The sequence below is a fragment of the Toxotes jaculatrix genome, chromosome 3 (genome assembly GCF_017976425.1).
Source record: "Toxotes jaculatrix isolate fToxJac2 chromosome 3, fToxJac2.pri, whole genome shotgun sequence".
NCBI classification, from domain to species: Eukaryota; Metazoa; Chordata; class Actinopteri; family Toxotidae; genus Toxotes; species Toxotes jaculatrix.
The window spans coordinates 29,994,848-30,017,950 of NC_054396.1; the positions used below are offsets into that span (position 1 = coordinate 29,994,848).

General features: G+C 47.3%; 1 protein-coding gene across 1 annotated transcript in view; it reads right to left on the reverse strand.

Moving 5' to 3' along the window:
* The window catches only part of dag1 (dystroglycan 1), a 42,580-nt gene extending 19,683 nt beyond the window's left edge, over positions 1-22,897 (reverse strand). Inside the window, exon 1 of the mRNA XM_041033865.1 lies at positions 22,310-22,897. The gene's annotated coding sequence lies outside the window, so the exon portion shown is untranslated. The remainder of the gene's footprint in view (positions 1-22,309) is intronic.
* Positions 22,898-23,103: the final 206 nt, after the last annotated feature.

Consider the following 23,103-nt stretch of genomic DNA (forward strand, 5'->3'; position numbering starts at 1 on the left):
CTTTAGTTTTTCAGCTTTGTGAAAGTCTTTGAATTTTACTTTCCGTTGGTGCCACCTTGGAATTTTTTCCTGCACATTATTTTCAGCGTTAAACTTTTACCGAGCCCCCTCCAAAGTAGTCCAAGATGGCTGCCAGGGATAAACTCCATTGCTTTCATGTCGGTTACCTTCAACTGCATCGCCAGGGGCAACATCCAGCTTATTTCCCCTTTCCCCTTATTGCTTTTCCACCGTTCTCCAGCCTGTCATCTGTTTCTCTGTCTTTTTAAAGCCTTCACTCATTCTTTCATTGCTTTTCTCTGTCTCTCTTGGTCTCAGGATGTTTTCCAGCTTTTCTTTTTGTCTTCTCTGCCCTGCACAGATTTCTTTTTCCAAAACATTTTCTTGCCTCTCCCCGTCCTCTGCATCACACCTTCCTTCTCCAATCTCCAAAACCTTCAAGGCCATTTTTTTTCTTTCCTCCTCACACTCACTCACCTATCAAAAACAGAGCCTGTCTATTCATCGCGTGACAATAGAGCTGACGATGGTGGAGGAGTGTGGCTATGAAAGGGCCCTCTGAGCTGTCTGTGCTGTCGGATAAAGAAGCACTGTCACCACGGAGAATGAGGGGCGCACACAGGCGGAGAAGTAAAGAGAGGCTGGGAGAGAGTGGGACAGAAAGCTGTCATTACCTTGACACCTACAACGCCGCCCCCAAACGCTCTCCACCCGCCTCGCCGCATTGATCACTCTGACACAGATGGAGCGATTGTTGAGGGAGGAGGACAAGGACATTTAGGATAGGTAGAAAGAAAGAGAGGGTGAGGAGATCACTGGAGAGAGACACACTGCAGAGACACTGCCAGACAGAGACAAGACAAGGAATACTGACAGTTCTCTGTCTCTGTGAGTCAGACAGAAACAGGACGAGGGTGAGGCCGAATGTCGGACAGACAAAACCCGGGGCTCCACTCGCCTCGCCATGTCTCCTGATTGGTGGAAAACATCAAAGAGCTAACATTAAACGGTGCGGTTACACACGCTCGACATGACAGGTCACAGCAAAGAGTTCAGAGTGTGTGTGTGTGTGTGTGTCCACTAACATGGCCCATGGATAACACATTAACATTTGGCCTGAGGAAGCTGGGGCCAGCTGCAGGGAAACTTGGGTTGTGTGTGTTTGTGGGTGTGTGTCGGCTGAACTCAGTTCACCGGGCGCCATGGCGACACCTTAGTTCCGAACAGGCACTTAACGATGTCTCTGAGAGCCTCTTCCTATTGGTCAGGGTCTTTCAGAGCCTCTCGCTGCCCTGCAATTACTGAACCAGTGAGTGCTGAGATTTATGGGACTCGAGGACGGACGGACCGGAAGACTTTCCCACATGTTGATCATGTTTGGGCTGCATGGGCGGAAGGATGGGCAAGGAAATTAAAAGCCACTAAAATCTTAGCATGACATTTATGTTGAGTGTTGACATGAACCAAAGTACTGTACAAAAAAAACAAAGACTCTGGAGACGGAGAGGAAATAAAGAGCTTAGTTTCACTGTGACCTGTGACTGAATACAAAGGTACTGTGTTCACTTCAGGGCTCGAACGTAGTTGAATGTAAAATCAGGTTTCTCCCTGAGACTATGGCAGAATAGTTTTATTAATTTCAAAGTTAATACCAGGCTAAAGTCTTGTTTCCTCCTGTGTTTTTATGTAAAACGATGATTTTCTTTCTAAAGAAGAAAAAAATCCCAGAGGTTAATTTATTTTCTCTGAAAGCAGAGCAGCTGTTCTGCTCACAGAACTCAGGCAATGCAGCACAAATCAACCCGAAAGCAATGGAAGTGTAAAGACAGCGGACCGGTGAGGCACACAGGGAATGTCAGAGTGACGGCGATGGAGTCGAAAATAAAATAAAATACATCTTCCATGTTGGATTCTTAGACAATTATCCAAAGAAGTTTCATGATATTTTTATATGTGCTTCAATTATTTAGTTTGTCTTAGCTTCATGATGTAAACACGAGTGGTTCCCGTCCTGCGGCTCACAACACGATTAACAGAAAAAAAAAAACCCCTTTCTTTAATCTTTGCTTTGTCTTGTAAATGTGTACGTTTGCTTCTTCAGGCTTTTTCAAACCTCTCAGATAAAACTGAGGAGGAAGAATCTGATTAACTGAAATGCAAACAACCCAGAAACACAACCTGTGGTTTTATTGTGGGTTAAAATTGGACATGGTTTTGTTATCAGGGGGTCAAAGGTCAAACGGTTGGTTGGGAACTACTGGTACAAAACTCAGTCGTTAGGGTTTTCAGCCATTTCCTTTGCTGAGTTGTTTGAACCAGCCTGAGGTGTAACAGAGCTCACACACAGTCAGACATGCAGAATACGGCGTATCTTCACCCACACTGACGTCCTGAACACGAGCTGCTGCTCACAGATAAAAATAAATATCCAGACATGACACCAGCTCCCCCACACCCATCCCCACGATCAGGTTGCGAGGACATCTTTATAAATAAACAGTTAACCGGACACTGGCACGCTTTTACTGCTGCTCTTCCTCTGCAGGGTATTGAATGGACTTGGACGAGGAAATGGGGGAGAGGGCAGAGGAGGCACGATGGAGGCAGAGGGGTACGAGAGAAGGGGCTGGGGATTTGGGGATGAGACACGGGGCTAAAAGGAGAGAAGGAACAGGAGATCTGAGAGACGATCGTTTGTTCTCGGTTACAGGACACAGCATGAAAACTGCTCGCTGACGTCCACAGTTAGCAAAGTGCAGATGCATTTCCTGGTTTGTGTTAATAACAGGGTGAGCGCTGTGCATCTTTCATCCTCAAGCCACTGTGTGTCCAAAGATAGCTGAGGTGTGTTTTACGCCTCGTTACCCGATAACACTTACAGCCTGCAGAGTGTCTGGCTAATTGTCGATGGTGATACCACACCCTTTCCATCCGTCAGGGACAATCTGTGCTTCTGTCTCTGAGTGACACCAGACAACAAGGGTTCAACCTGGAGCCAGAATGTGAGGGATAGCTGCATCATTCATCCTGTCACCTGACCAGGGATCTGATCTGTGTGCATCTTGTTAACCCTCTGCCCCTTCAGCCTCCACATATCTGGATGTTTGACAAATACACAGCAGCATAATCATAAAGCTCCACAGCTCCTCACAGCCACAGTGTCTGTACACAGATACATAAACAGCACAGAGAGACAGCGCCTGTTTAAAACTCTGAGGAAATTACTTCTCTGGAATTCCCCTCAGCAGCCAATAAGGACACAGGAACCCACTCAGCGGCCAATTAAAATCCCCCGATGGCAGCCAATCAGAGAGATAGACATCTTACCAAGGACAAAACATTTACAGAGCACTTCAGTAGCACTTTAAAGTTCTGTTAGTCCCTCCTTCAGTCTCGTTTTCACTCCACTTTCTTCCTCTGTCCCCTCTCTGCTCTGTCCCCTCCCTGCTCTGTCCCCTCCCTGCTCTGTCCCCTCCCTGCTCTGTCCCCTCCCTGCTCTGTCCCCTCCCTGCTCTGTCCCCTCCCTGCTCTGTCCCCTCACTCCTCTGTCCCCTCCCTGCTCTGTCCCCTCTCAGTCTTCCAGAGTCACAGCTTCTGCCTCCATTACTGGCTCAGACAGGACGAGAGACGCCTGAGAAACTGAAGGAAGGCAGAGAGAGAGAGAGTTTCTAAAACAGTCACATTCCTGAGGAAGCTTCCAGACTGACAGGTGACACTGACGCCACACAGGACACAAATATTACTGCTGTTACACACACACACACAGAGACACACACAGACACACAGAGACACACACACACACACACAGAGAGACACACACACAGACACAGACACACACACACACACACACACACACACACACACACACACACACACACACACACAGACACACACACAGAGACACACACACACACACACACACACACAGAGAGACACACACAGACACACACACACACAGCAGTGGCTGGGCTTCCTCACTGTGACACACCACAGGTTGTATCTGACCTTCAGACTGAGACATTGAGCACAGATTAGACTCGTATGTGGTTTGCAAAGTGTAAACAGGAGCTGAGTCTGTTCTTGTGGTGTGAGGAGAAGTCAGCATTGTTGTTTCACAGTGAGTGGGAGAGAGGGTGTGTGTCCGTGTGAGGATTTACTCCTCATTACTGAAAACTTATGGATGAATTTCAAAACCACAGCATCAGGAACTAAACTGTGACGGTGACGGAGCGATCTGTGTCGACTCCAGTCACCTCCGACACAAACCTACCGGAGACGGACTCAGATTCATCTGTAGTCCCACTCATAATTACGTCTGTAATTAGCTTGGCTGGATTTGGAACGAGCCGATCCAGCTACAGTATAATACAATGCAGTCCCAGGAACGCAATCAATCATAATGCAAATCCAGCATCCAGTCTGCGGCTGCGACACTGTCAGCTGCTACCAGGGCGAGGATGGGCCATATGTGTGAACATAAGGCAGCGAGGAGAAGGCCTGTGTGTCATGCCAACAGTGAACCAGCTCAGCCTGAAAACACTCCCAGCAACCCGAGGAATTATCAAGAGCAGAGGAGAGGAAACGAGGAGAGGAAACGAGGGGCGAGGGGAAAGGAGAGGAGACGACTGGGAGAGTGAAAGGAGGGAGGAGAAAAAAAAAGATACAGATGAGAAAAATACTAATGAAATGATAATTACATGGTAATTTCATTTTCTCTCCAACTTTCCGAGCTGTAAAACAGATCCTCCGGAATAAATTACAAATCACTCAGTCTACAAAAAAAATAAACAGATTAATTAAAATGTTGACTCAGGACACAAACGGTGCACAGAGGAGGTGAGAGCGGAACAAAAGAGCAGAGCAGTGGGCGTCAGGAGAACAACAAACATGGATGAAAAAAACAAAACAAAAACAGAATTCTGAGAAATGATGAGAACAACAACTACAGATCCAGCTGAGAGGAATAACAGCTCCCAGCAGAAAGCTCCGGCCACTCCTCGGTCGCACCAGCTTTGATACCGGAGCGGCTAAAATCTGCGTGCGACAGACAGTTGGAAGCAGATGTGAACCTGCCTCATAAAACACAGGGAATTCTGGGAAAGCTGTGGAGCGGAAAAACACGACAGAAGGACAAGAAAACAGCAGCATCACCTCCCACCAGACTCCTGGGTGGGGCGGCCGTTTGGGGCTCAGATGTAAATATGATCTATCTTGAAGCTCAGACTGCACATCAGGGTGTAGCAGCCATTTTGGGACATGCAGATGTCCAATCAGGCTGGGCGATGTGAGGCACAGATGTTTATGCATATGTATAAGAAACCTGAGCCTGAAAATGAGGAGCGGCGACACAAGATGAACGTGCCATTCATGTGTTTTAGTGGAATGCCGACCTGCTATTCACAAAGGAATGAATGAAAACAGAGAAGAAAGCGTTGTGTTTGTGTTATCAGCTCTGCTGCACGTATGCAAATAGATAAGTTAAAAACGGGAACAAAAACTTCAAAATTGCATGAAAAGTTCATCTGGGGAAAGTGATGAAAGGCCCCTCGCTCAGGCGTGGCGACCGTTTTGAACTCCACATGTACAAAGACACAACAGGGAACCTGTGACCTGACATGCTGTAGGTGGGGTGGCTTTTCCGGACCTCCCAGCGTTTCCAAAAACAAGACGGGGAAGATTTGCATTCTAGAGTTACACAGACGACCTGCAGCGACTGGGACGCCATTTATTATCTCCAAAAACAAGATCCGTATCTATCAAATGATCCTTTGATCGAGAAGCAGGACCGCCTGACCACAAAAGCATCATCCAGCAGCTCGTCGGCGTGGCAACTAATCACTTTGTTGAGATGAAGGAAACAGATCAGCATCCTGCTGTTTGAAAATGTTGTTCCTATCGATGTGTAGGTTTCAGTTTCCTGTAGCGCTGAAGTGTGTGCTCGTCCTGTCGGTGCACTGCCTTTACAAAGCCTGTTTGTGCCCCGCAGGGCTCAGTGTGCTTTAAGTTCCTCGAAATGAGGACTTAATTTGAGGCGAGGCAAAAAAAAAAAAAAAAAAATGAAAGCAGCGGGGAAGGATCATGGGAATTGCGGTTCTTTTTGCGAACACAGCCAAACACACGTCCACTTTGATTAGAGTTGTGTTTTGGAACGACGAAGCATCAGCGCTTTCAGCCGCTCGCTTATAAAGCTCATAGACTTTTCAGAGAGACAGAGAGAGACAGAGTGTGTGTGAGGACGTACACGTGTGTGTGTGTGTGTGTGTGTGTACGTGTGTGTGAAGGCTAACAGCTCATAAGGGGAAAGTGTTGCGATGCTTTGCACGTCTCAGTTGGATAATTATAACAGTGCAACCGCTGCAAAAATGAAACATGAAAGAATTAACAGTCAGAGAGAGAGAGAGAGAAAACAGAGGGAGGAGGAGACTCAGGTGTTCTTACAGAATGTGTAGGTAGCAGGAGCAATTACATCTCACTCCAATCAGACTGCTGAAGTTGTGTTTTCTGTGTGTGTGTGTGCGTCTTGTTAACTATTTAGTATGTTTCTCATGTGGAAGTAGCAAAGTGCAAAACACAAGGATGTGTCACTGTGATATAGTGTGTGTGTGTGTGTGTGTGTGTGTGTCCCTCGTCCTACTGGGACCACCAGCTAAGACTTGAGATACACTGACAGCTGGGGGCAGCTGGTCACGTGTCTGTGTGTGTGTTGGACAGACAGCTGGGGACAGTTGTTACTGTGACAGAAAATGACAGCCGGGCAACACGAGACCTTCTATATGCACCAACACACACACACACACACACACACACAGCCCTGCAGACCTGCTAATCTGTGCCCTTTAATCTGAGGGTGCGCTTCAATCCATGAACTTTCCCTCCCAGGTGCCCTGCCCCCCCCCCCGACAGCTCTGATGGGGGTAAATAACCTAAGAGTGACTATTTTTAGACTCTGACTTAAACACAGTTGGAGGTCACAGTAAGTGATGGTGAAGTAAAACTCTTCGCTGTTTATAATTCGTACGGGCGTCATTTAAAAAACGCTTCACTGTCTGACCTTCACTCATCATTTCAAACACGCAGCTATTTATGTCAGATGAGTGAGCTGGCACACTTTATTTTTGTATTCTGAATCATTTCATGAGAGTAGGTGTCAGAGTGGGTGTTTACAAACGGGGAGAGGTGTCTGATTTTAGATTAAACGGTTATGACACCGAGCTACATATTCATCTTCTGCTGCTGTGGAAGAAAAGCATGGAGCTCCCTCCTAAAATGGATCTGCCATTGATTTTAAAGGCTGCGTCATGTTTGACACATTTCTCAGGAACAGCTGTGGACTCTCACTTCACAGGCGGAAACTGCAGGATGAGGCTGGAGCGAAAAACTAAGAGAAGAACCGATTCACTGTGTTTATGATGAGGCCTCATCTGCTCTGCACAAGTCAATGAAATCATTCAAAACACAAACAAGACACAACACAACCGGCCTTTCCAAACGGAAATGATGAAAATATAACTGTTGATTCCAGGAGTGAGCTGATGTATCTGAAGCCGTCCACCCAAAGTTCTGCACAGTTAACACAAACAGTTAAACACATCTGATCTTCTTCTTTTTGGGCACAAAAAAAAGGGACTGCAAATATATTCTGGGGTCACAAACCCCTAAACGACAGCTGGAATCTCTCCCATGATCCCTCAGGTGCTCTGAGTCTGATTTAGCTCCCTGTCGGCCTCGGCAGGTTCTATTTCACTCCATAATGTAAACACATCTCTGTCTCTTCCTCTGAGATAAACAGGACTAATCTGGGTCAGCCGTGTGCAGGTACACGTCTGATAACACGGCTCACGTCTGCACTGACCCGGATGCTGCAGGAACCAGCAGCTGCGGCTCATGTGTGGATGCATGTACAGGTATGTTGTTGTGTTTCTTGTTTGCTGCGTGTCCCTTCACATTATGTGTTTGCCTGGATACATGCATCAGTGTGTGTGTCTGTGTAGGTCTATGAAATCGTGTCCCTGTGTGTGTGTGTGATGAGTTTGCAGTGATAGCCATCGCCTTCCATCCCCTGGTGATGCAGGTCATCAATTCTCATCTCCGTGTCTGTCCTATCTGGCTTACACCGCTGAGTTATAAATACACAACCAGGCAGCAAACCAACCAGTCGGGGAGGAACAGACACCGTCAGGCAGCTTCCACCGTACCTGCACACTCATTTCCACAGTAACAGCATGTACCAGCCGGTCGTGCACGTGGATTTTTACTGTTCACGTTTTATGCCATTTGAATTTGTTTAAATTTTTTGTTTGTTTGTTTGTTCCCTGGTTTTCAACACATGGTAACTGTAATCAGTTTATGATAAACGGAGGGAGCAGAGACTGTACGAGCCATGCTGGTGAGTCAGTCTGAGCCTCAGCACCGTCCAAAAACACAGACACAAGAAAAATATCCGTACCGATGGAGTGTGACACTCGTACGGTGATTCTCTGTCTCACTCTGAACTTTGTGCCTGAGGAGCTGCTGCTGTTTACAGCTCTGGGGATGTAAACAGTGAGTTTACATGATGTGAGTTAACTGTGGGCTACAACTGTTTATTCAGCTAATATCTGTTTTCATTCAGTCAGACTGTCCCATTAACAGCAGCCGAATCAGCTGTGATCAGCTCCTGTCTGCGGTGAAGCCATGGGTGAACACACACCTCCCACTGCATCACTGTGACACTGAGGGAAACTTAAAAACAGCAGGATTCTCAGTGAAGTTCTGGAGACAGTACGATTTTTAGTAGGATTTTTTTTTTAATATAAACTTTGTAACTCTGTGGAAACAGGTTAAATCAACCAGCGACAGTCAGAACACACCATCAGTCAGCCACCATCTTAAATACCAGCAAACAGCTCAGTAACAACAGTTATTCATTTATCCAGTCGTCACTCACACAGTCAGCCCATCATCTGCCGCCTGTCGGGCTGTTACACGTTCACTGTTACTGAGTCATTCAGTAACAGACAGTTGTACTGTCAGTGACAAGTCAGGCAGCAAGTCACTCCCACAGTATTTCACTCTCTCTGCCAGGAGTCAGCCACCAAGTTTTTTTTTTTTTTAAACCATAAAGCACATAATTCACTCCAGCCAGCCAGTCCCCCCTCCTCCCCCCGTCCCTCCACCTCTAAGTCCCTCCACGGTCACTGCAGATGTCTCAGCACCGAGGCTCCATTCTTTATCTCTATGATAATAGCAGGCCACGGCTGATAGCCTTACGGACTGAGCAATGTGACCTCCAACTCACTGGCAGGGTTTTTAAAGGTACCACGGCTGGGATTTTTTTTTTCCCCGGCTTAAGATGCCCCCCATCTGCTAAATTCATCACAGTCAAACAGACCGAGACAGCGACGTTCAGCAGCCTCACTGAGATGATATTCATCAGTAGATTTTATTTTTCACCTCTGTGCTAAATGTTACTTAACGCTCCGCGGAGAAGGGATTTAGGCAAATGCCACGAGCAATCAGAGCTGAAACCCCTCTAAACTGCTGCAAATGAAAATACAAGAGGGAACCATGGGGCTAGTGGCCGTTCGTCTGGCCTCTTTCTTTGCTGGTGACAGACACACACCATCAGTAACGATACGGCAACAGCTGCACGTCATTAACATCGGTTATGAGGGTTAGAGGAGGAACAATTACATGCTGGTTGTAATATCACAGCTTGTTCATCTCTGACAAAACAAATGTCTGTTTATATGAAAAGAGAAAATTATTCTGCAAAAGGACTCTGACAAGATGAAAATAGGGACAATGCACTTGAGAAAAAAACAGAAAGTTTCTCTAAAGGCAGGAAAGTTTCCAGTGTCCGTGTCTAGACTTTGGTTTTTGGTTCATATCAACAACCTCAGCTTGAGAGATGTAAGAAGGACAGGAAGACGGAAGATGTTACACTATGAACACGCTGGCGTTTAGCAGCTACCTGTGTTCTCCATGTTGGTTTATCATGTTCATACTGCAGCTATTAGATTAGTGCAGACTGATCTTTATCCGATCACATGTCGGCTGATAAGCAACAAGATAAAAACAAACGCAGGTCCGAGCTCGTTCCAGTGATACATAAGTGGACAGTACAAGTGGAAACAGAGCGTCCTGTCTGTAAAGGCAGCGAAGATGAGTCAAACAGTGAAACCAGGAGACGAAGGAGTGAGAGGGAGGTGCTGGTGTCTCTGCTTAATGTGCAGCAGAGAGACGCTGAGGGATTCAGAGCATCAGGAGACGTCCTGCAGGCCTCAGGATAACAATGGTATTTAGTTTGGTGTAAAGCAGAGAGTGCGACACACAGACCCACACATACTGACACACGCACACATATGTACATTCACACACACACAAACACACACACACACACACACAGTCTGACTGGTGTCTTGAGGGACTGTAGGCAGCAGCCACACAGTTTCAAACAAACTGCTGCTCAGTGCGATAGCTCGCTCGCTCGCTCTGTCTTTTCTGCTCTCCCTGCCCTAATGACTTTCTCTCTGCCTCCACTGCCACCCCCTCTCCCTCCTCTCTCCCTCCTCTCTCCCCCCTCTCTCGGGTAAGTAGGTGACAGTCTTTTAAAGAGCAGTCCTGTAGCTTCCGATAGCGCAGAGCAAACAATGAATGTGTTAGCTATGCTAGTGAGTCTGTTAGCATCTCAGAATAACAAGGAAGCATGAGGATGCTGTGGATGAATAACTGTACTGAGAGCAGTTCACCCTCCCTCTCTCCCTCCCTCCCTCCCTCCCTCCCTCCCTCTCACTCTCTCTCTCTCACTCTCTCTCTCTCTCTCTCTCTCTCTCTCTCTCTCTCCTCTGAAAATACATTTTGTCTTTTCAATTAAAAATTAAAATTGAAAAATTACAGATTTTCCAAAAGATTTTCTTTTAATTATTGAACTGTGTGCAGGAGGCCCACGGATTAATCAAACATCAGTGAGTAAAGATTTTTGATCTGTGCTTCATTTTTATATTGACAGAACTTTATCAGTCGCTGCTCGGTTGGTAAGACAAAGAACAAAGGATCCATCAGTAACTAAAAATGGCTTCCACACCCAGTTCTCACTGAAAAGAACAGAGTTTTGTTTTTTGGCTTCCTTTACTTTAGCATGACGCTGTGAGGGTTTGAGTCTGCTCCTGAACGTTCAAACAGAATTCATATCATTCCAGCCGGGTTCGGCTGATTACAGGCCGAGCACCGCGGAGGCTAAACACCTGGTTTGAGGTGAACTTCAAGAGAATCCACCTGATGTCTCAGGACTTAAACACAGAGCAGATGATGGCGGAGCGCCTTCGGCTGCTCCAGAAAAGCCTGCTTTCTTCTCTCGCTCTTTCATTTTCCTTGTTGCAAAAGCAGAACTCATTTTGGAGGTTATGAAAACGTTTTCTCTGAGGTTACCTCTGGTATTTTCTCTTTTCTGTTTCTTGTTTTATTGACGTTTGAACTGTTTCTGGTGCTGCTGAAATGATGCTGGAAATTGACTTAATGGGTCACAAGCAGGAAAATAGTCAACGTCTAAATGTTCAAATCCTCAAAGCGAGAACTCACCAAATATAACGGAATTCAGGGCGAATCGTCATAAGAAAATTTCATCTTCATCTTTTGGTGAACATTTCAAAGCAGCTGTAAGAAAATCCCCAACACATGCCACCCACGAAAGACCTCTGCAGACCCCTCGGGCCGTCGTCGAGAAAATCCCATTTCCCTGACACCCCTGATGACTTCAACATCCTCACAGAGAGCAGAGCTGGAAAGACTCCACTTCTCACATCCCATAATTCTCACACTAAAAGGGACTGAAGCTAAATTGCATTTCAGTAACTTTGAATATCCTAAAAGTGAACTTTACAGGAGATTTAACTGCAGATAAATTAGGTCTGTAAAAACTGTTTTATGAGACAGCACACAGCCGTGACCCGGAGTAACGACACCGAGCTGAGGCGTCCATCTTTAAACAGAGGGACAGTCGCTGTTCTCACTCCTCTTCACTTCAATTCGAAGTGACTGAAAGTGAGTTTGCAAACACAAATACACATCAACCGTTCATAAAGTATATGTATACAAGTTTATATAACAGCACAAAGACACAATCTGTCAAAGATCAACTCACTCGCTCAGTGAACGGGACATTTCCTGTACAGGGAATCAAACACACGGCTTCTGATGCTTCTCCGAGAACTTTTGTCTGTCACATGTGAATAACTGAAAGCTGCACTGACCAAAACAACGTGCTGGCATCAGTGAAAGTTTGAAAAACATCCTCAGAAAAACGGTTTAAAATCAGTAAATGACACTGTGCTCGCTCTCTCACGTCTCATCATCACTGGGACCAGTTAAAGCCACAGCTCTGACTTTCTGACCAGTAAAAAACTAAAAGTGTGCAGTCAGAGTGAACGGCTACAGAGAAGGTAGCAGCGTGAGATAAGAGAGAACCGTTCTGGAGAGTTATTTTTGAAGCTGTCTAATAATAAACTTGAGATGATAGTTTGTGATAAACAGCTTTAAACAAACCGTTCCCTTCAGTCGGCGGCGCGAGGCTCCGTGGGGCCTCTGAGGTTCTGCTGCTGTGCTGTGAACAGCAGGGATCTGGGTGTGTGCTCCTTCCACATCACAGTCCATTTGCCCTTGAAGATTATTGCCTTATTAAACTGTAATGCTCTTTGAAGCAGCGACTATGTAAACAATACCCCCCCTCCCCCACCCGCCGAGGTTCAGAGCAGCAAACAGAGGTCAGAGTGAACACCTGAAGGACGTTCAGTAAACTGCTCCACCCCCCCCCCTCCCCCTCCTTTCCCTGTTACTCTCACTCCCTCACTTTCTATTAACCCCGTTTCTCTCTATCTCACCCACCTCCCTGCTTTCTCCCCGTCTCTGTGTATTTCTGCCGTCTCCAGTCCCATCAATCAAGACATCCCATTACTACTTCCTGTCACTCCCAAATTCTTCCTGTCTCCACCGCCTGCACACACACACGTGTTGGTCTTACTTCAGTTGTGAGGACCCTCACAGAGCGAATGAGTTCCCAAACCTAAACCTGATTCTAACCTGGACCCTGAAACCTGGTCTGAACCTCCAAACAGCCACACAAACAGTGTGCGCACACACACACACACACACACACACTCACACTCACACTCTCACAGCTATGGCGTCTGCAGGACGTGAATCATCAGAGCACACTGGCAGACGACAGCTCGCGTCCCTTTGAATGACTGCCCATCAGAAAAGACAGATTGACGGATGAATGGGTGGGATGAATACATGGCATGATGGGTGGATGAGTGTGTGGATGGATGGGTGGGTGGATGAATAGAGGGATAAACGGGTGGGTGAATAACTGGATGAATGGGTGACTCATGGCATCCTGATCCGTAGCACAAATCTGCAAATAGGCTTGAAGATGAGCATTCATGCCCTGTGACACGTTTCCCCGAGTGTTTACTTCCTGGTGCATCAACTGTGCTCTGCGAAGCCGCACTTCACCCGAGAGGACGGAGGTTTGAGTTTTTATCTCCGCCTCCACGCAGACCTCGTCTGCTGCGACGTCTGTCACACAGGCCGAGGCTTCGAACCCGGTCGTCAGCCAATTCCACTGATTTCTCAGATACAATATCACATCGCTAAATAATCAATAAATACTTGACCCGAGGGCCAAACGTGCCAAAGTGATTTAAACTGTTTAAGTGCTAAAATGATTGAGCTCGTCAATATTAGTGATAAATGATTAATCGTTAGCAAAATCAATCAGAAAAAAAAATGCTGACATTCACTGGTGTCTGCCTCTGATAGGCCGACTGAGTCTGCTTCTCTTTATCACTGCTGGTCAAAGACGTGACGTCAGCTCAGGTTTATGACCGATGTTTTTCACAGTTTGTTCACTTTACAATTCTCTGAATCGTTGGAGAATTAACTGACAGTTGTGCTTAATTAAAATAAACATTAATTAAAGCTGTAAACACTTTGTTTTCCTCTGCTGAGCAGGAAAATAACAATAAAGTGACATACAACACAAAGAAAACCAGAAAACAAAACAATTTCTAAACAAACTTCTCTCCCAGTTTCTCAGGCTGGAACATTTACTGGTTTTCCTGGTCGTCACTGACAGTAACATCGGTGTGATGGGATTTCTGAGAGAACCTGTGACCTGTGGGCTGCGGCCTGACGTCACTCACTGTTTAACTCTGAGTCTTTTTCTTCTCTCTGCTGGAGGAATGTGTCTCTGTAAAACCTGACGACTTGTCCAAACCTGCAGAATGTGTGTAACCTGACGCCTTCACTCGTGTGTGTGTGTGTGTGTGTGTGTGTGTGTGTGTGTGTGTGTTAACATACACCTCCTGATGTACGTATATGCCCCTGCTTGTGAGAGTGTGTGGCTTTGCCTGTGTGTGTTTGAATCCACGCCAGGAACAATGTCATCTATTGACAATCTAACCTTAGTTCCCACCCACCGAGACACACACACACACACACACACACACACACACACACACACACACACACACACACACACACACACACACACACACACACACACACACACACAGAGCGGGTCGGTGTGAAGTCGACCTGGTGATGTTTGACTGTTAGATTTAACATGTCAGGCTCTCTCGGCTCTCATTTCCTTGGCCTTCTGTATTTGTCTTTCACCAACACTTTAAAAGCTCCCAGCCAGGTGGACGGGACGGACGATTTCCTGAGTCAACACAATACACACATGCATACACACACACAGAGACACGTCGACAGAGACGGATGAGACCGCGTCCTTTTAAAATAGTGACGAATGTGTGAAAACTCTGCAGTTTGCTCTCAGTTTGAGTTGCTCTCTGCAGCGTCACTCTGCCGTTACTCATTTTTAAAAATACACCACCGGTCAAAAGTTTTTGGGAACCTAAACTTTTCCTTTTTCCACCTCAGGCTGTTCATCACTGACCTTTGATCTGTACAAGCTTTTCACTGGATTCAATGAAAACTGGGCAGCGTAGTTTAAAAAGCAGTAACACTGTGTGTGTGTGTGTGTGTGTGTGTGTGTGTGTGTGTGTGTGTGTGTGTGTGTGTGTGTCTGCATCAGATTTTTCGTTCTTTTTCAGGCAGATAAGCCGAAACACGCACTCAGCATTTCATTTCAGCGTGTCTGACGATCAAACACGTCTTCAAACCAAACGTTATGCAAATATTTGTGAATCCTTGCACTTTTCTCTCGCCTCTGGAACATAACTGCTTAGAAAACGCTCGCCGAAGACCCCACCACCCCCAGCCAGCAAACCAGACGGGTCTCCATGGTTACTGCACCGGTATGCTTTGACATTCTGTGGCTGTTGTGGCGAAGCTGAATTCCTTTGGTGGATGACCAAGCAACATGCCTCCACATGCACGTCTGTTTCCAGGGCTTAAAAAGAACAAACATACAGCATCAACTGGCAGTTTCAGGACCGAGCCACGGTCTCTGCGTGGACACGTCACCTCCTGCAGACCACTCCTGTCTTCCACTGTGTAAAACACTATGAAGAATATGTAGAGTTACTATTGTTTCATGGTACTCTGTCATAAATATAAACAGAAACTATAAAAAAGTGTTAAAATGCATCAGTGATGATAAAATGTTCAGCACTGAATCGACTCATCGCGTGAGGCACTGCGGTGAAATTCCTCCATCTCTGATCGGTTTCCCACTGTAGAACCAACACACACTTCACCGTCTCATTACACACACACACACACACACACACACACACACTCTGACAGCACTGTTTAGGATCAGAAAACTACGTCTTCATGGTAAAAAGAATGTGAGCGTTTAACATTTCTCAGCACGCGGCTGCTGCATCGTAGTGAAGTCCAATCACATCTAGGTCTTCTCGCTGCATTAAGGGTTCTGGCGTTGCAGTGAATTCCTCCACGGTTGACCGGGCAACTCGGAGCACTATTTGGCTCCATGTCCAGAAGGCTAACCAGCCAAAACAAGGGGGCTAATAAAACTGTCCACTGATAAGCAGTTAATGCCCCAGAACTAATTACTGCACTGCCACCCCGTTTTCTCTCTCCCAAATCAGCGGCGTGACATGAAGACCCACACACACACACACACACACACACACACACACACAAAGACTGTGATGTCTGCTTCTTACACAGCTTTAATGCTGTCGCTGGACTACAGAGGAGGCTTTAAGTAACGAGGGGAAAACAGAAGTAGGAACAGGAATTCTGGGAACTTGGACGAGCTTGTGTAGCCAGAAATTTAAGGACAAAGTTTTATGTTTAAAAGAAATTTCAGCTCATGCAGAGGGAACAGCGTCAAAATATCTGACAGATGTCAAAGTTGGAAGTAATGAAAATCCTAAAATACAGCCAACAAATATGGAGCCGGTCTATTTTCTACAGTACAAGTGTCAGTGTCAACGGCAAATGCAACAAAAACCTGTCAGAGTGTGTGGAGAGCAGAGGCACAGGTTCGTCACTGAGCTGAGTCCAGCTCCCTCGCCCTGCTCAGCTCCAGCACTAAAATGGCCTCTGTACCAGGGACGCACCGGCCCGAGCAGCGAGCTCCACCGGTCGCTCGTAACGGCTCAGCCAGCGTGACACGCCGCCTCCCTCTGCAGCAGCACGCAGCTTTGTCAGCTGCATTTACACAGGAAACTAATGCACGGCCGTTTACACATGGCAAAAGTTTGTCACACTCCCTTGTGCTCACAGCTTGAGCTCTGAAAAAAGAAATAGGTATTTATTTCCCACACCGTCCAAAGCTGGACATCGTCTGTGGCTGGACATCGTCTGTGGCTGTGATGCACCGACACCATGGCGCTGTGGGACGGGACTTCCCAAATTTAAGGACATGCTGATGAAACAACGTGATGCACAGGTATTTACTGTCCGGTCGATTTAATCAATAATGAAAAGTCATCTTTAAAATTACAAATAAAATGGAGGATTAATGCCCATAAGAACAGACCCCTGAGCTTCCTGTGGAAGCTGCTGCTCTCCGGCCCATCACAGCTCCTGTGTGACGCCTTCTGTCACTGCACAGCATCAGGATCAGTTCACTGATCACTGATGATCACTGATGATCACTGATGATCTTCCGTGTTATGATGATTGTGAGAAACATCTTGTGTCCAGGCTGATTTTCAGCGGCTCTGAACTCGCAGCACATTTTCCAGAGTTGGTGAGAGTGACAGATCCAGTGACGATTATTTGACATTGACAGGTGTTGATTAGAGTGTTGTTTGCTGGCTCACAGGATTGATGTGGCTCCAGGCGAGTGTTCAAAACTCTAAAAACGTTAAATTAACTCTGAGGGCTGTGAACTTTTACAAACACTGACACCGTGCAAATTTTCCCACTCTGACTGGAATTAACTGTGACAAATTTCCTGTGTAGAGATCGGGCTGAAGTATTCTGCACACACATCAGCTGCTGCCTGCACATCAGGAGCGCGGTGGAAACACACCTCTGACCTGCTTTCGTGACTTCTGTTGGCTGTGAGTTAAAATGCTGTTGATCCCACAGCGCCGCTCGTTCTCGGTGACGCTGACTAGCTCCCAACAGGTGAGTGAAAACAGCAGCTGGAGACTCCTCAGCAGAGCAGGGAAAACCACACAAGCTCTGACAGACGGACAGGATCTGCACTCAGCTCTGCAGCCCAGAGGAAAAGCATTCTAAAGAAGCACAGCTCACAGCACTAACTATTGTGAAGTGCAATCAGAAGACAGCAGCACAGCCTAAAGGTCTGGCAGTGAGCAGGCAGTGAGCTGTGTGAAGGTCACATATGCTACATTATGGATTAACCCTGCAAACAGCAACGCAAAGCAAATCAGCAGACTGTCTGTTTGGTTACAGGTTTTTATTGGCCTCTATTTTAAACCACGCTGAAACCATGACAACAGCAAAAAGACCAACTTTAGCTCTGTGTCCCAAATGCACTCCCAGTTTACACACAAAGACCCCCTGAATGTGCGGGCCAACGTCATCAACCAAAGCCCGGAGCTTTGTTTCCCTCCTGGCATCCGAGACTAGGAATAACGGCAGCTACGGTCCAGGCTCACACCTCTGAAAAGCCTCTGAGGCTCTTTAAACGTCCTATGACTGTTTTATTTTCGAGTTCTGACAAATGTGCCGTATGTGCATCGACAAGTGGTGTTTCAGTCATGGCAAGAGCATGACTCACAGCGACGGAATTGTAGCCAACTGTGGGCAGAGAAGCTCTGTAGATGCCTCATCCCCTATTTTAGCCCAGAAGGGCCGAGGGAGGAAGAGGAGAGGCAGAGAGAGAGAAGGTGCCTAAAGGATCTAAATCTCATCTCCCACTGTGATAAAGTAGGCTTATTCCACCACACATTTTTTAGCTTCCTCCTAAAGCTTTCCAAATAGGAGAGAAAAAAGCGATCCTGATCTCTGGGCTGAAAGAAGAATCCTCCTTTCCACTTGTACCTAAAGTTTGAAAAGCAGGGAGCCAAAGATTAGACTTATCATTTGGAGGATACACAGGGCTTTTCATAACAGAAGAACTCAATCCTATTTTGGATGATATTGATTTCTGAAATAGGAAGTAGCTCAGACGTAGTCAGAAGAAACACCCTGAGAGAGGTGGGGGAGGAGGGGGAGGCGTGTGTCTGGGGAGTATGTTTGACTCCAATCTGCCTCGGCTTTTGATGAAAATCTTGTTTGCCAAGATGGAAATGGGATAAAATCAAAGCTGTTGTCAGATTTTAAAAAATGTATTTCCAAGAAGTGAACTCTGAGAAAAGAAAAGCAGCCTTGTTAGCACAGTTATTGGCAGGAGTGTTTCAAAAATTCTACTTGGATTTTTCAATGGCATGCTAAAGGCCACGCTACCGAGCATTTAGCAGATTATGTGAGTTTAAAACACTGTCATTCCTCACGCGAGGTTTATTTCTGGAGCTGTGTAATTCCTGAAATGAACGTTGTCTTCATAAACAACGTGCAGTGCTTCGAAACTCAACTACAAGTTCATACTGGGCTTCTCTGGGCCATTTCAGGTCAGAAGTTACTCAGCACATTAAAGATTATGTAAGCTTCAAGAGGGGGAAAAAAAAAGACAAAAACCAAAGCACAGTTCCAGGGTTTCCTTTCAAAACCACACGACAGAGCCACAGGCTTTGTGTTCCTCCTGCACCACACAGCAGGCCAAATCCAAAGTGGCTTCTACATCTCGTGCAACACTGTTCAATACCTATTACGCTGATCATCACCTTGAAAAGATGGCTGCAGTGGCAGCTCAGTTGCCTTCGAGAAGTAATTTAAACCTCTTAGGCCAAGACGAACACCTTTTCACTGAGGACTGAGGAGCCTTTCAGAGGCCAGCGCCGCTGCTGTTGACTCTGTGGTACATGAACACACACACTCACTGATGCACAGTGTTTATTTAACCCTGAAAGCTCAGCACAGAGATCTCTTCCACACACACACACACACACACACACACACACACACACACACACACACACACACACACACACACACACACACACACACACACACACACACACACACAGGAAACTCACGAACAACTGGACCTCTTGTCAATGCAAAAGGAGCGAGCACAACATACCGACTATTTCTCGCCTCTTTGTTATTACAGCTCTCCTACAGTGCAAATACACAGACAGATGATTCTGCTGTGTGTTTGTGTGTGTGTGTGCTGCAGGCTGTGTGTGTGTGTGCTCTGCTCCTCATCAAAAAAAAGACAAGATGTGAGGTTATTTACTGCAACTGCCTGGGACACTAATCTGTTTTTTAATCCGGGGAAAGTCGACTGAACATGCTTTCCCTTTTCCAGCGAGACTCAGCTTCATACTCGCACACTTTCACATCCGAGTGCTGCACAAGGCGACAGTGACGGCCCATGATCTGCTAAACTGAGGCTGCGTGTGTGTGTGTGTGTGTGGTGTTGGTGGGGGGTGTTGAGCTTAGCACAGACCCACACCAACAGTTAGCACACACATATAAACAAACTCATCCTCGCTCAAAAACCAAAGACACATCTGTGCACACAGGACGCCCAAACCTGAATATTCAAATTAACAATCAACACACACACACACACAGACACACACACACACACACACACACACACACACACACACACCACCGTCATCAGTGATGGAGGTTGTTCCTGCTGCTCTGGGGGGAACAAACACTGTTCTCTGTGTTGAGGATTAAAGACAGCTTGTCTACAAAACACACCAGTCCTATCAACATGACGCCTGTTTACACACACACACACACACACACACACAGGAGCAAGTGTACTCAGCTGCAGGCCTGTCTGACTTACGTCACTACGGGCTACGTAGGATAGAGTAGGATAGAATGAAACAGAATCCAGTGTCATATAGTGAGAAGGTATTGATTGTACATCCACTGGGGGTAATAGGAAAACAGGTGGACCTCTGAGCCTCCTCCACAGGCTTCCGACAGAGAGTAATGGCCCCCACGGGACCACTCAAAGCCCTCCAAATTGCCCATTACTGAAAGGCCGAGTCCTTTAATGTATTTAGGGCCTGTGGGATAATAGAGCGGCCAAGTTTTTTTGGACAATCAAATTCCATTAAAAGAGACACAGCTACAACATGCCAGTGGAAACGCTGCGTTTCAAACATGCTGCACACTCTGTCCAAATCACAGTCAGGAAGGCAGCTAAGCACAAAGCAAACTGCTACCACGGCCTTGGTCTGGTTATAACTCCTCTGTCGTCAAACCAGACAAAAAACTATACTGGTCCCAGTAAAAATATAATGGGTAGAAGACATTACCAGTCCCATTCAGCTTCTACCTGAGGCTGCAAACTCACTATAGAATTATTGACAAGTCATAAAATATAAGTGTCCCTCATGTTGCTGCAGACAGTGAGAGGCCCATCACACACACACACACACACACACACACACACACACACACACACACACACACACACACACACACACACACACACACCATAGAAACTGAAGTGGTTTCCTATTCACCGACTCCTCAGCTCAATAACCAGCCTTATTCAGCTTTCTGCAGGTACTTTTCTCTGAGACTTCATCCTCCCCTTCTCACCCAGCAGCCCCTCTCCCGCTTTGTCTTGTCCCTTGGTCAAAGGAGACATACCCAGACCGCGGCAGGCTGTCAAACGTCTCCATGGCAAAGCCTACGTGAGAGGAATCACGACGCGGTGGGCGCAAACATCCTCCCGGTACGCTCAGCCTTCACCTCCACAGAGGGAAGCCTGATCCGGGCTGGCGGTCCTCACCCACAGCGGAGCCGCTGCCTCTGCGCACCGTGTCCTCTGGAACATGGCGGGAGTTTGGCGCTCGTTACCGGCCTGTAATGCTCATAATGATGGTTCCCGTCCGTGTCATCCGACACGTTTCCCTCATCTGACTCACTGTGGCCAACTTCAAATCCCACAGGCGCACGGGAACGCGCGCACGCACGCACACAACAGCACGAGCCACACACAGGAGATGGAACTGTATGAAGAACAATAAGGTCAGTCACTGACCGAGGAGACACCAGCTCCACTCTGACCGCACGTTACAGGGACTGCTCACATCTTAGGGGACACTGTCCCTCCACACGGTGCCAAAAATAAACCAGAGACAGAGACAGAGTCCGAGCCTGTGAGATACAGTCAGATTATAAAGAGGCCCTTCTCCCTCCCAGCCGCTTGGACTACAGCCTGTCCTGGCCTGGCTTTAACACGCACCTGTTCGGGTTTGAAGCCAGAGGAATGAGCCTGGTGGGCTTCAGCTGTCCCCCCAAAAGCCGGGCACCGAAGGCGGGTAGGGAAGACGGGAGGAAACAAGGAGAGGAGGCGAGGAAGGAGGGAGCAGGGCAGAGAGCGGCGGGTGGAAGCGGTAGCTGGGATAAGTAGCAGAGAGAAGAAGCTAATAACACAGCGATTGCCTAAAAATACCCTCGACCACAGAGCTCCGCTGCCGCCGCCGCCGCTGCTGCCGCCGCCGCTGCTGCTGCAAATCACGGCGCACACAAGCCCCGCGGAGCGGCCCCGGATCTCTTATCAAACGCACCGAATCGTGTGTGCACAATAATATTCGTACAGGAAGCACACAGGACAGCTGAGCGCCACGGTGCCGAGCGGCTCCGCGTTCCCTGCGCCGGTATCTCCTTGAATGTCTGCCCCGGTCCGACGAGCACTTTCTCTTTCCAGCAACGCATCGACCCGAGCGGCAACATTCAGGCGCTTTACCGCCGCGGCTTCGGCAAACCGAGACACACACAAGCAAATGCAATCAGACAACACTGAGCCGTGACTGGGAAAGGAACTGACCGTCAAATCTCCTCCAGGTTTATATCCCTCCCCGTTATTCAGCCTAAATCCTCCGCTCGCTTCTCTTCAGGCTGGTGGCGGAGGTGGCGGCAGGAGCCTGCTTCTCCTTCCTTCCTTCCCAGAGTCGAGCGGACAAATATAGGCTCGCTGCTCGGTGTCAGATCTCCCCTCCTCGCTGCTCTTCCCCCCCGGACTGGCGACAGGCTGTCTTCAGGGATCCAAAGTTTGTAGTCTCAGCGGAAGGTCTGAGTTTATTCACAGTAAAAAAAAAAATAAAATAAAAAATAAAAAAAGTGTTACCGAAAGCACCGTATGGAATAGTGCCCGGAATTAAACGCCCAGCGGCCACAAAATCCTACAACGTAAGAAAAAATGTATTTTAAAAAAACGAAGAAAAGAAACGAGGTTCGGGCTGAGAATAAAAACAGAAATCACATCGTTTCCTCTGCTGCTGTACTTCAGGAGCTGGTCGCTGAAGCAGGGCTACGGAGCCACCGGAGCGGCCGCTACACCCATGAACACGGCTGGGGAGGTTGCTGCTGTCGGACCTCAAGCCTCCACGACTGAACACGTCCCGCACTGCCGAGGTCCTCCACACAAATGTCCGCTACCGAGGCTGAAGGATGAATTTCCACCCGGAGGAGGAGCGGAGGGAGGGAGAGGGGGCAGTGCCTTGCATTCTCTGGATCACTCCACCCCCAAACCGCCTCCCCCCTTCTCCCTTTTCTTCATTCCCTCCATCTCTCTCCCTGTGACTATATTTGCTCTGTTGTCTCCCACATCATATACTATAT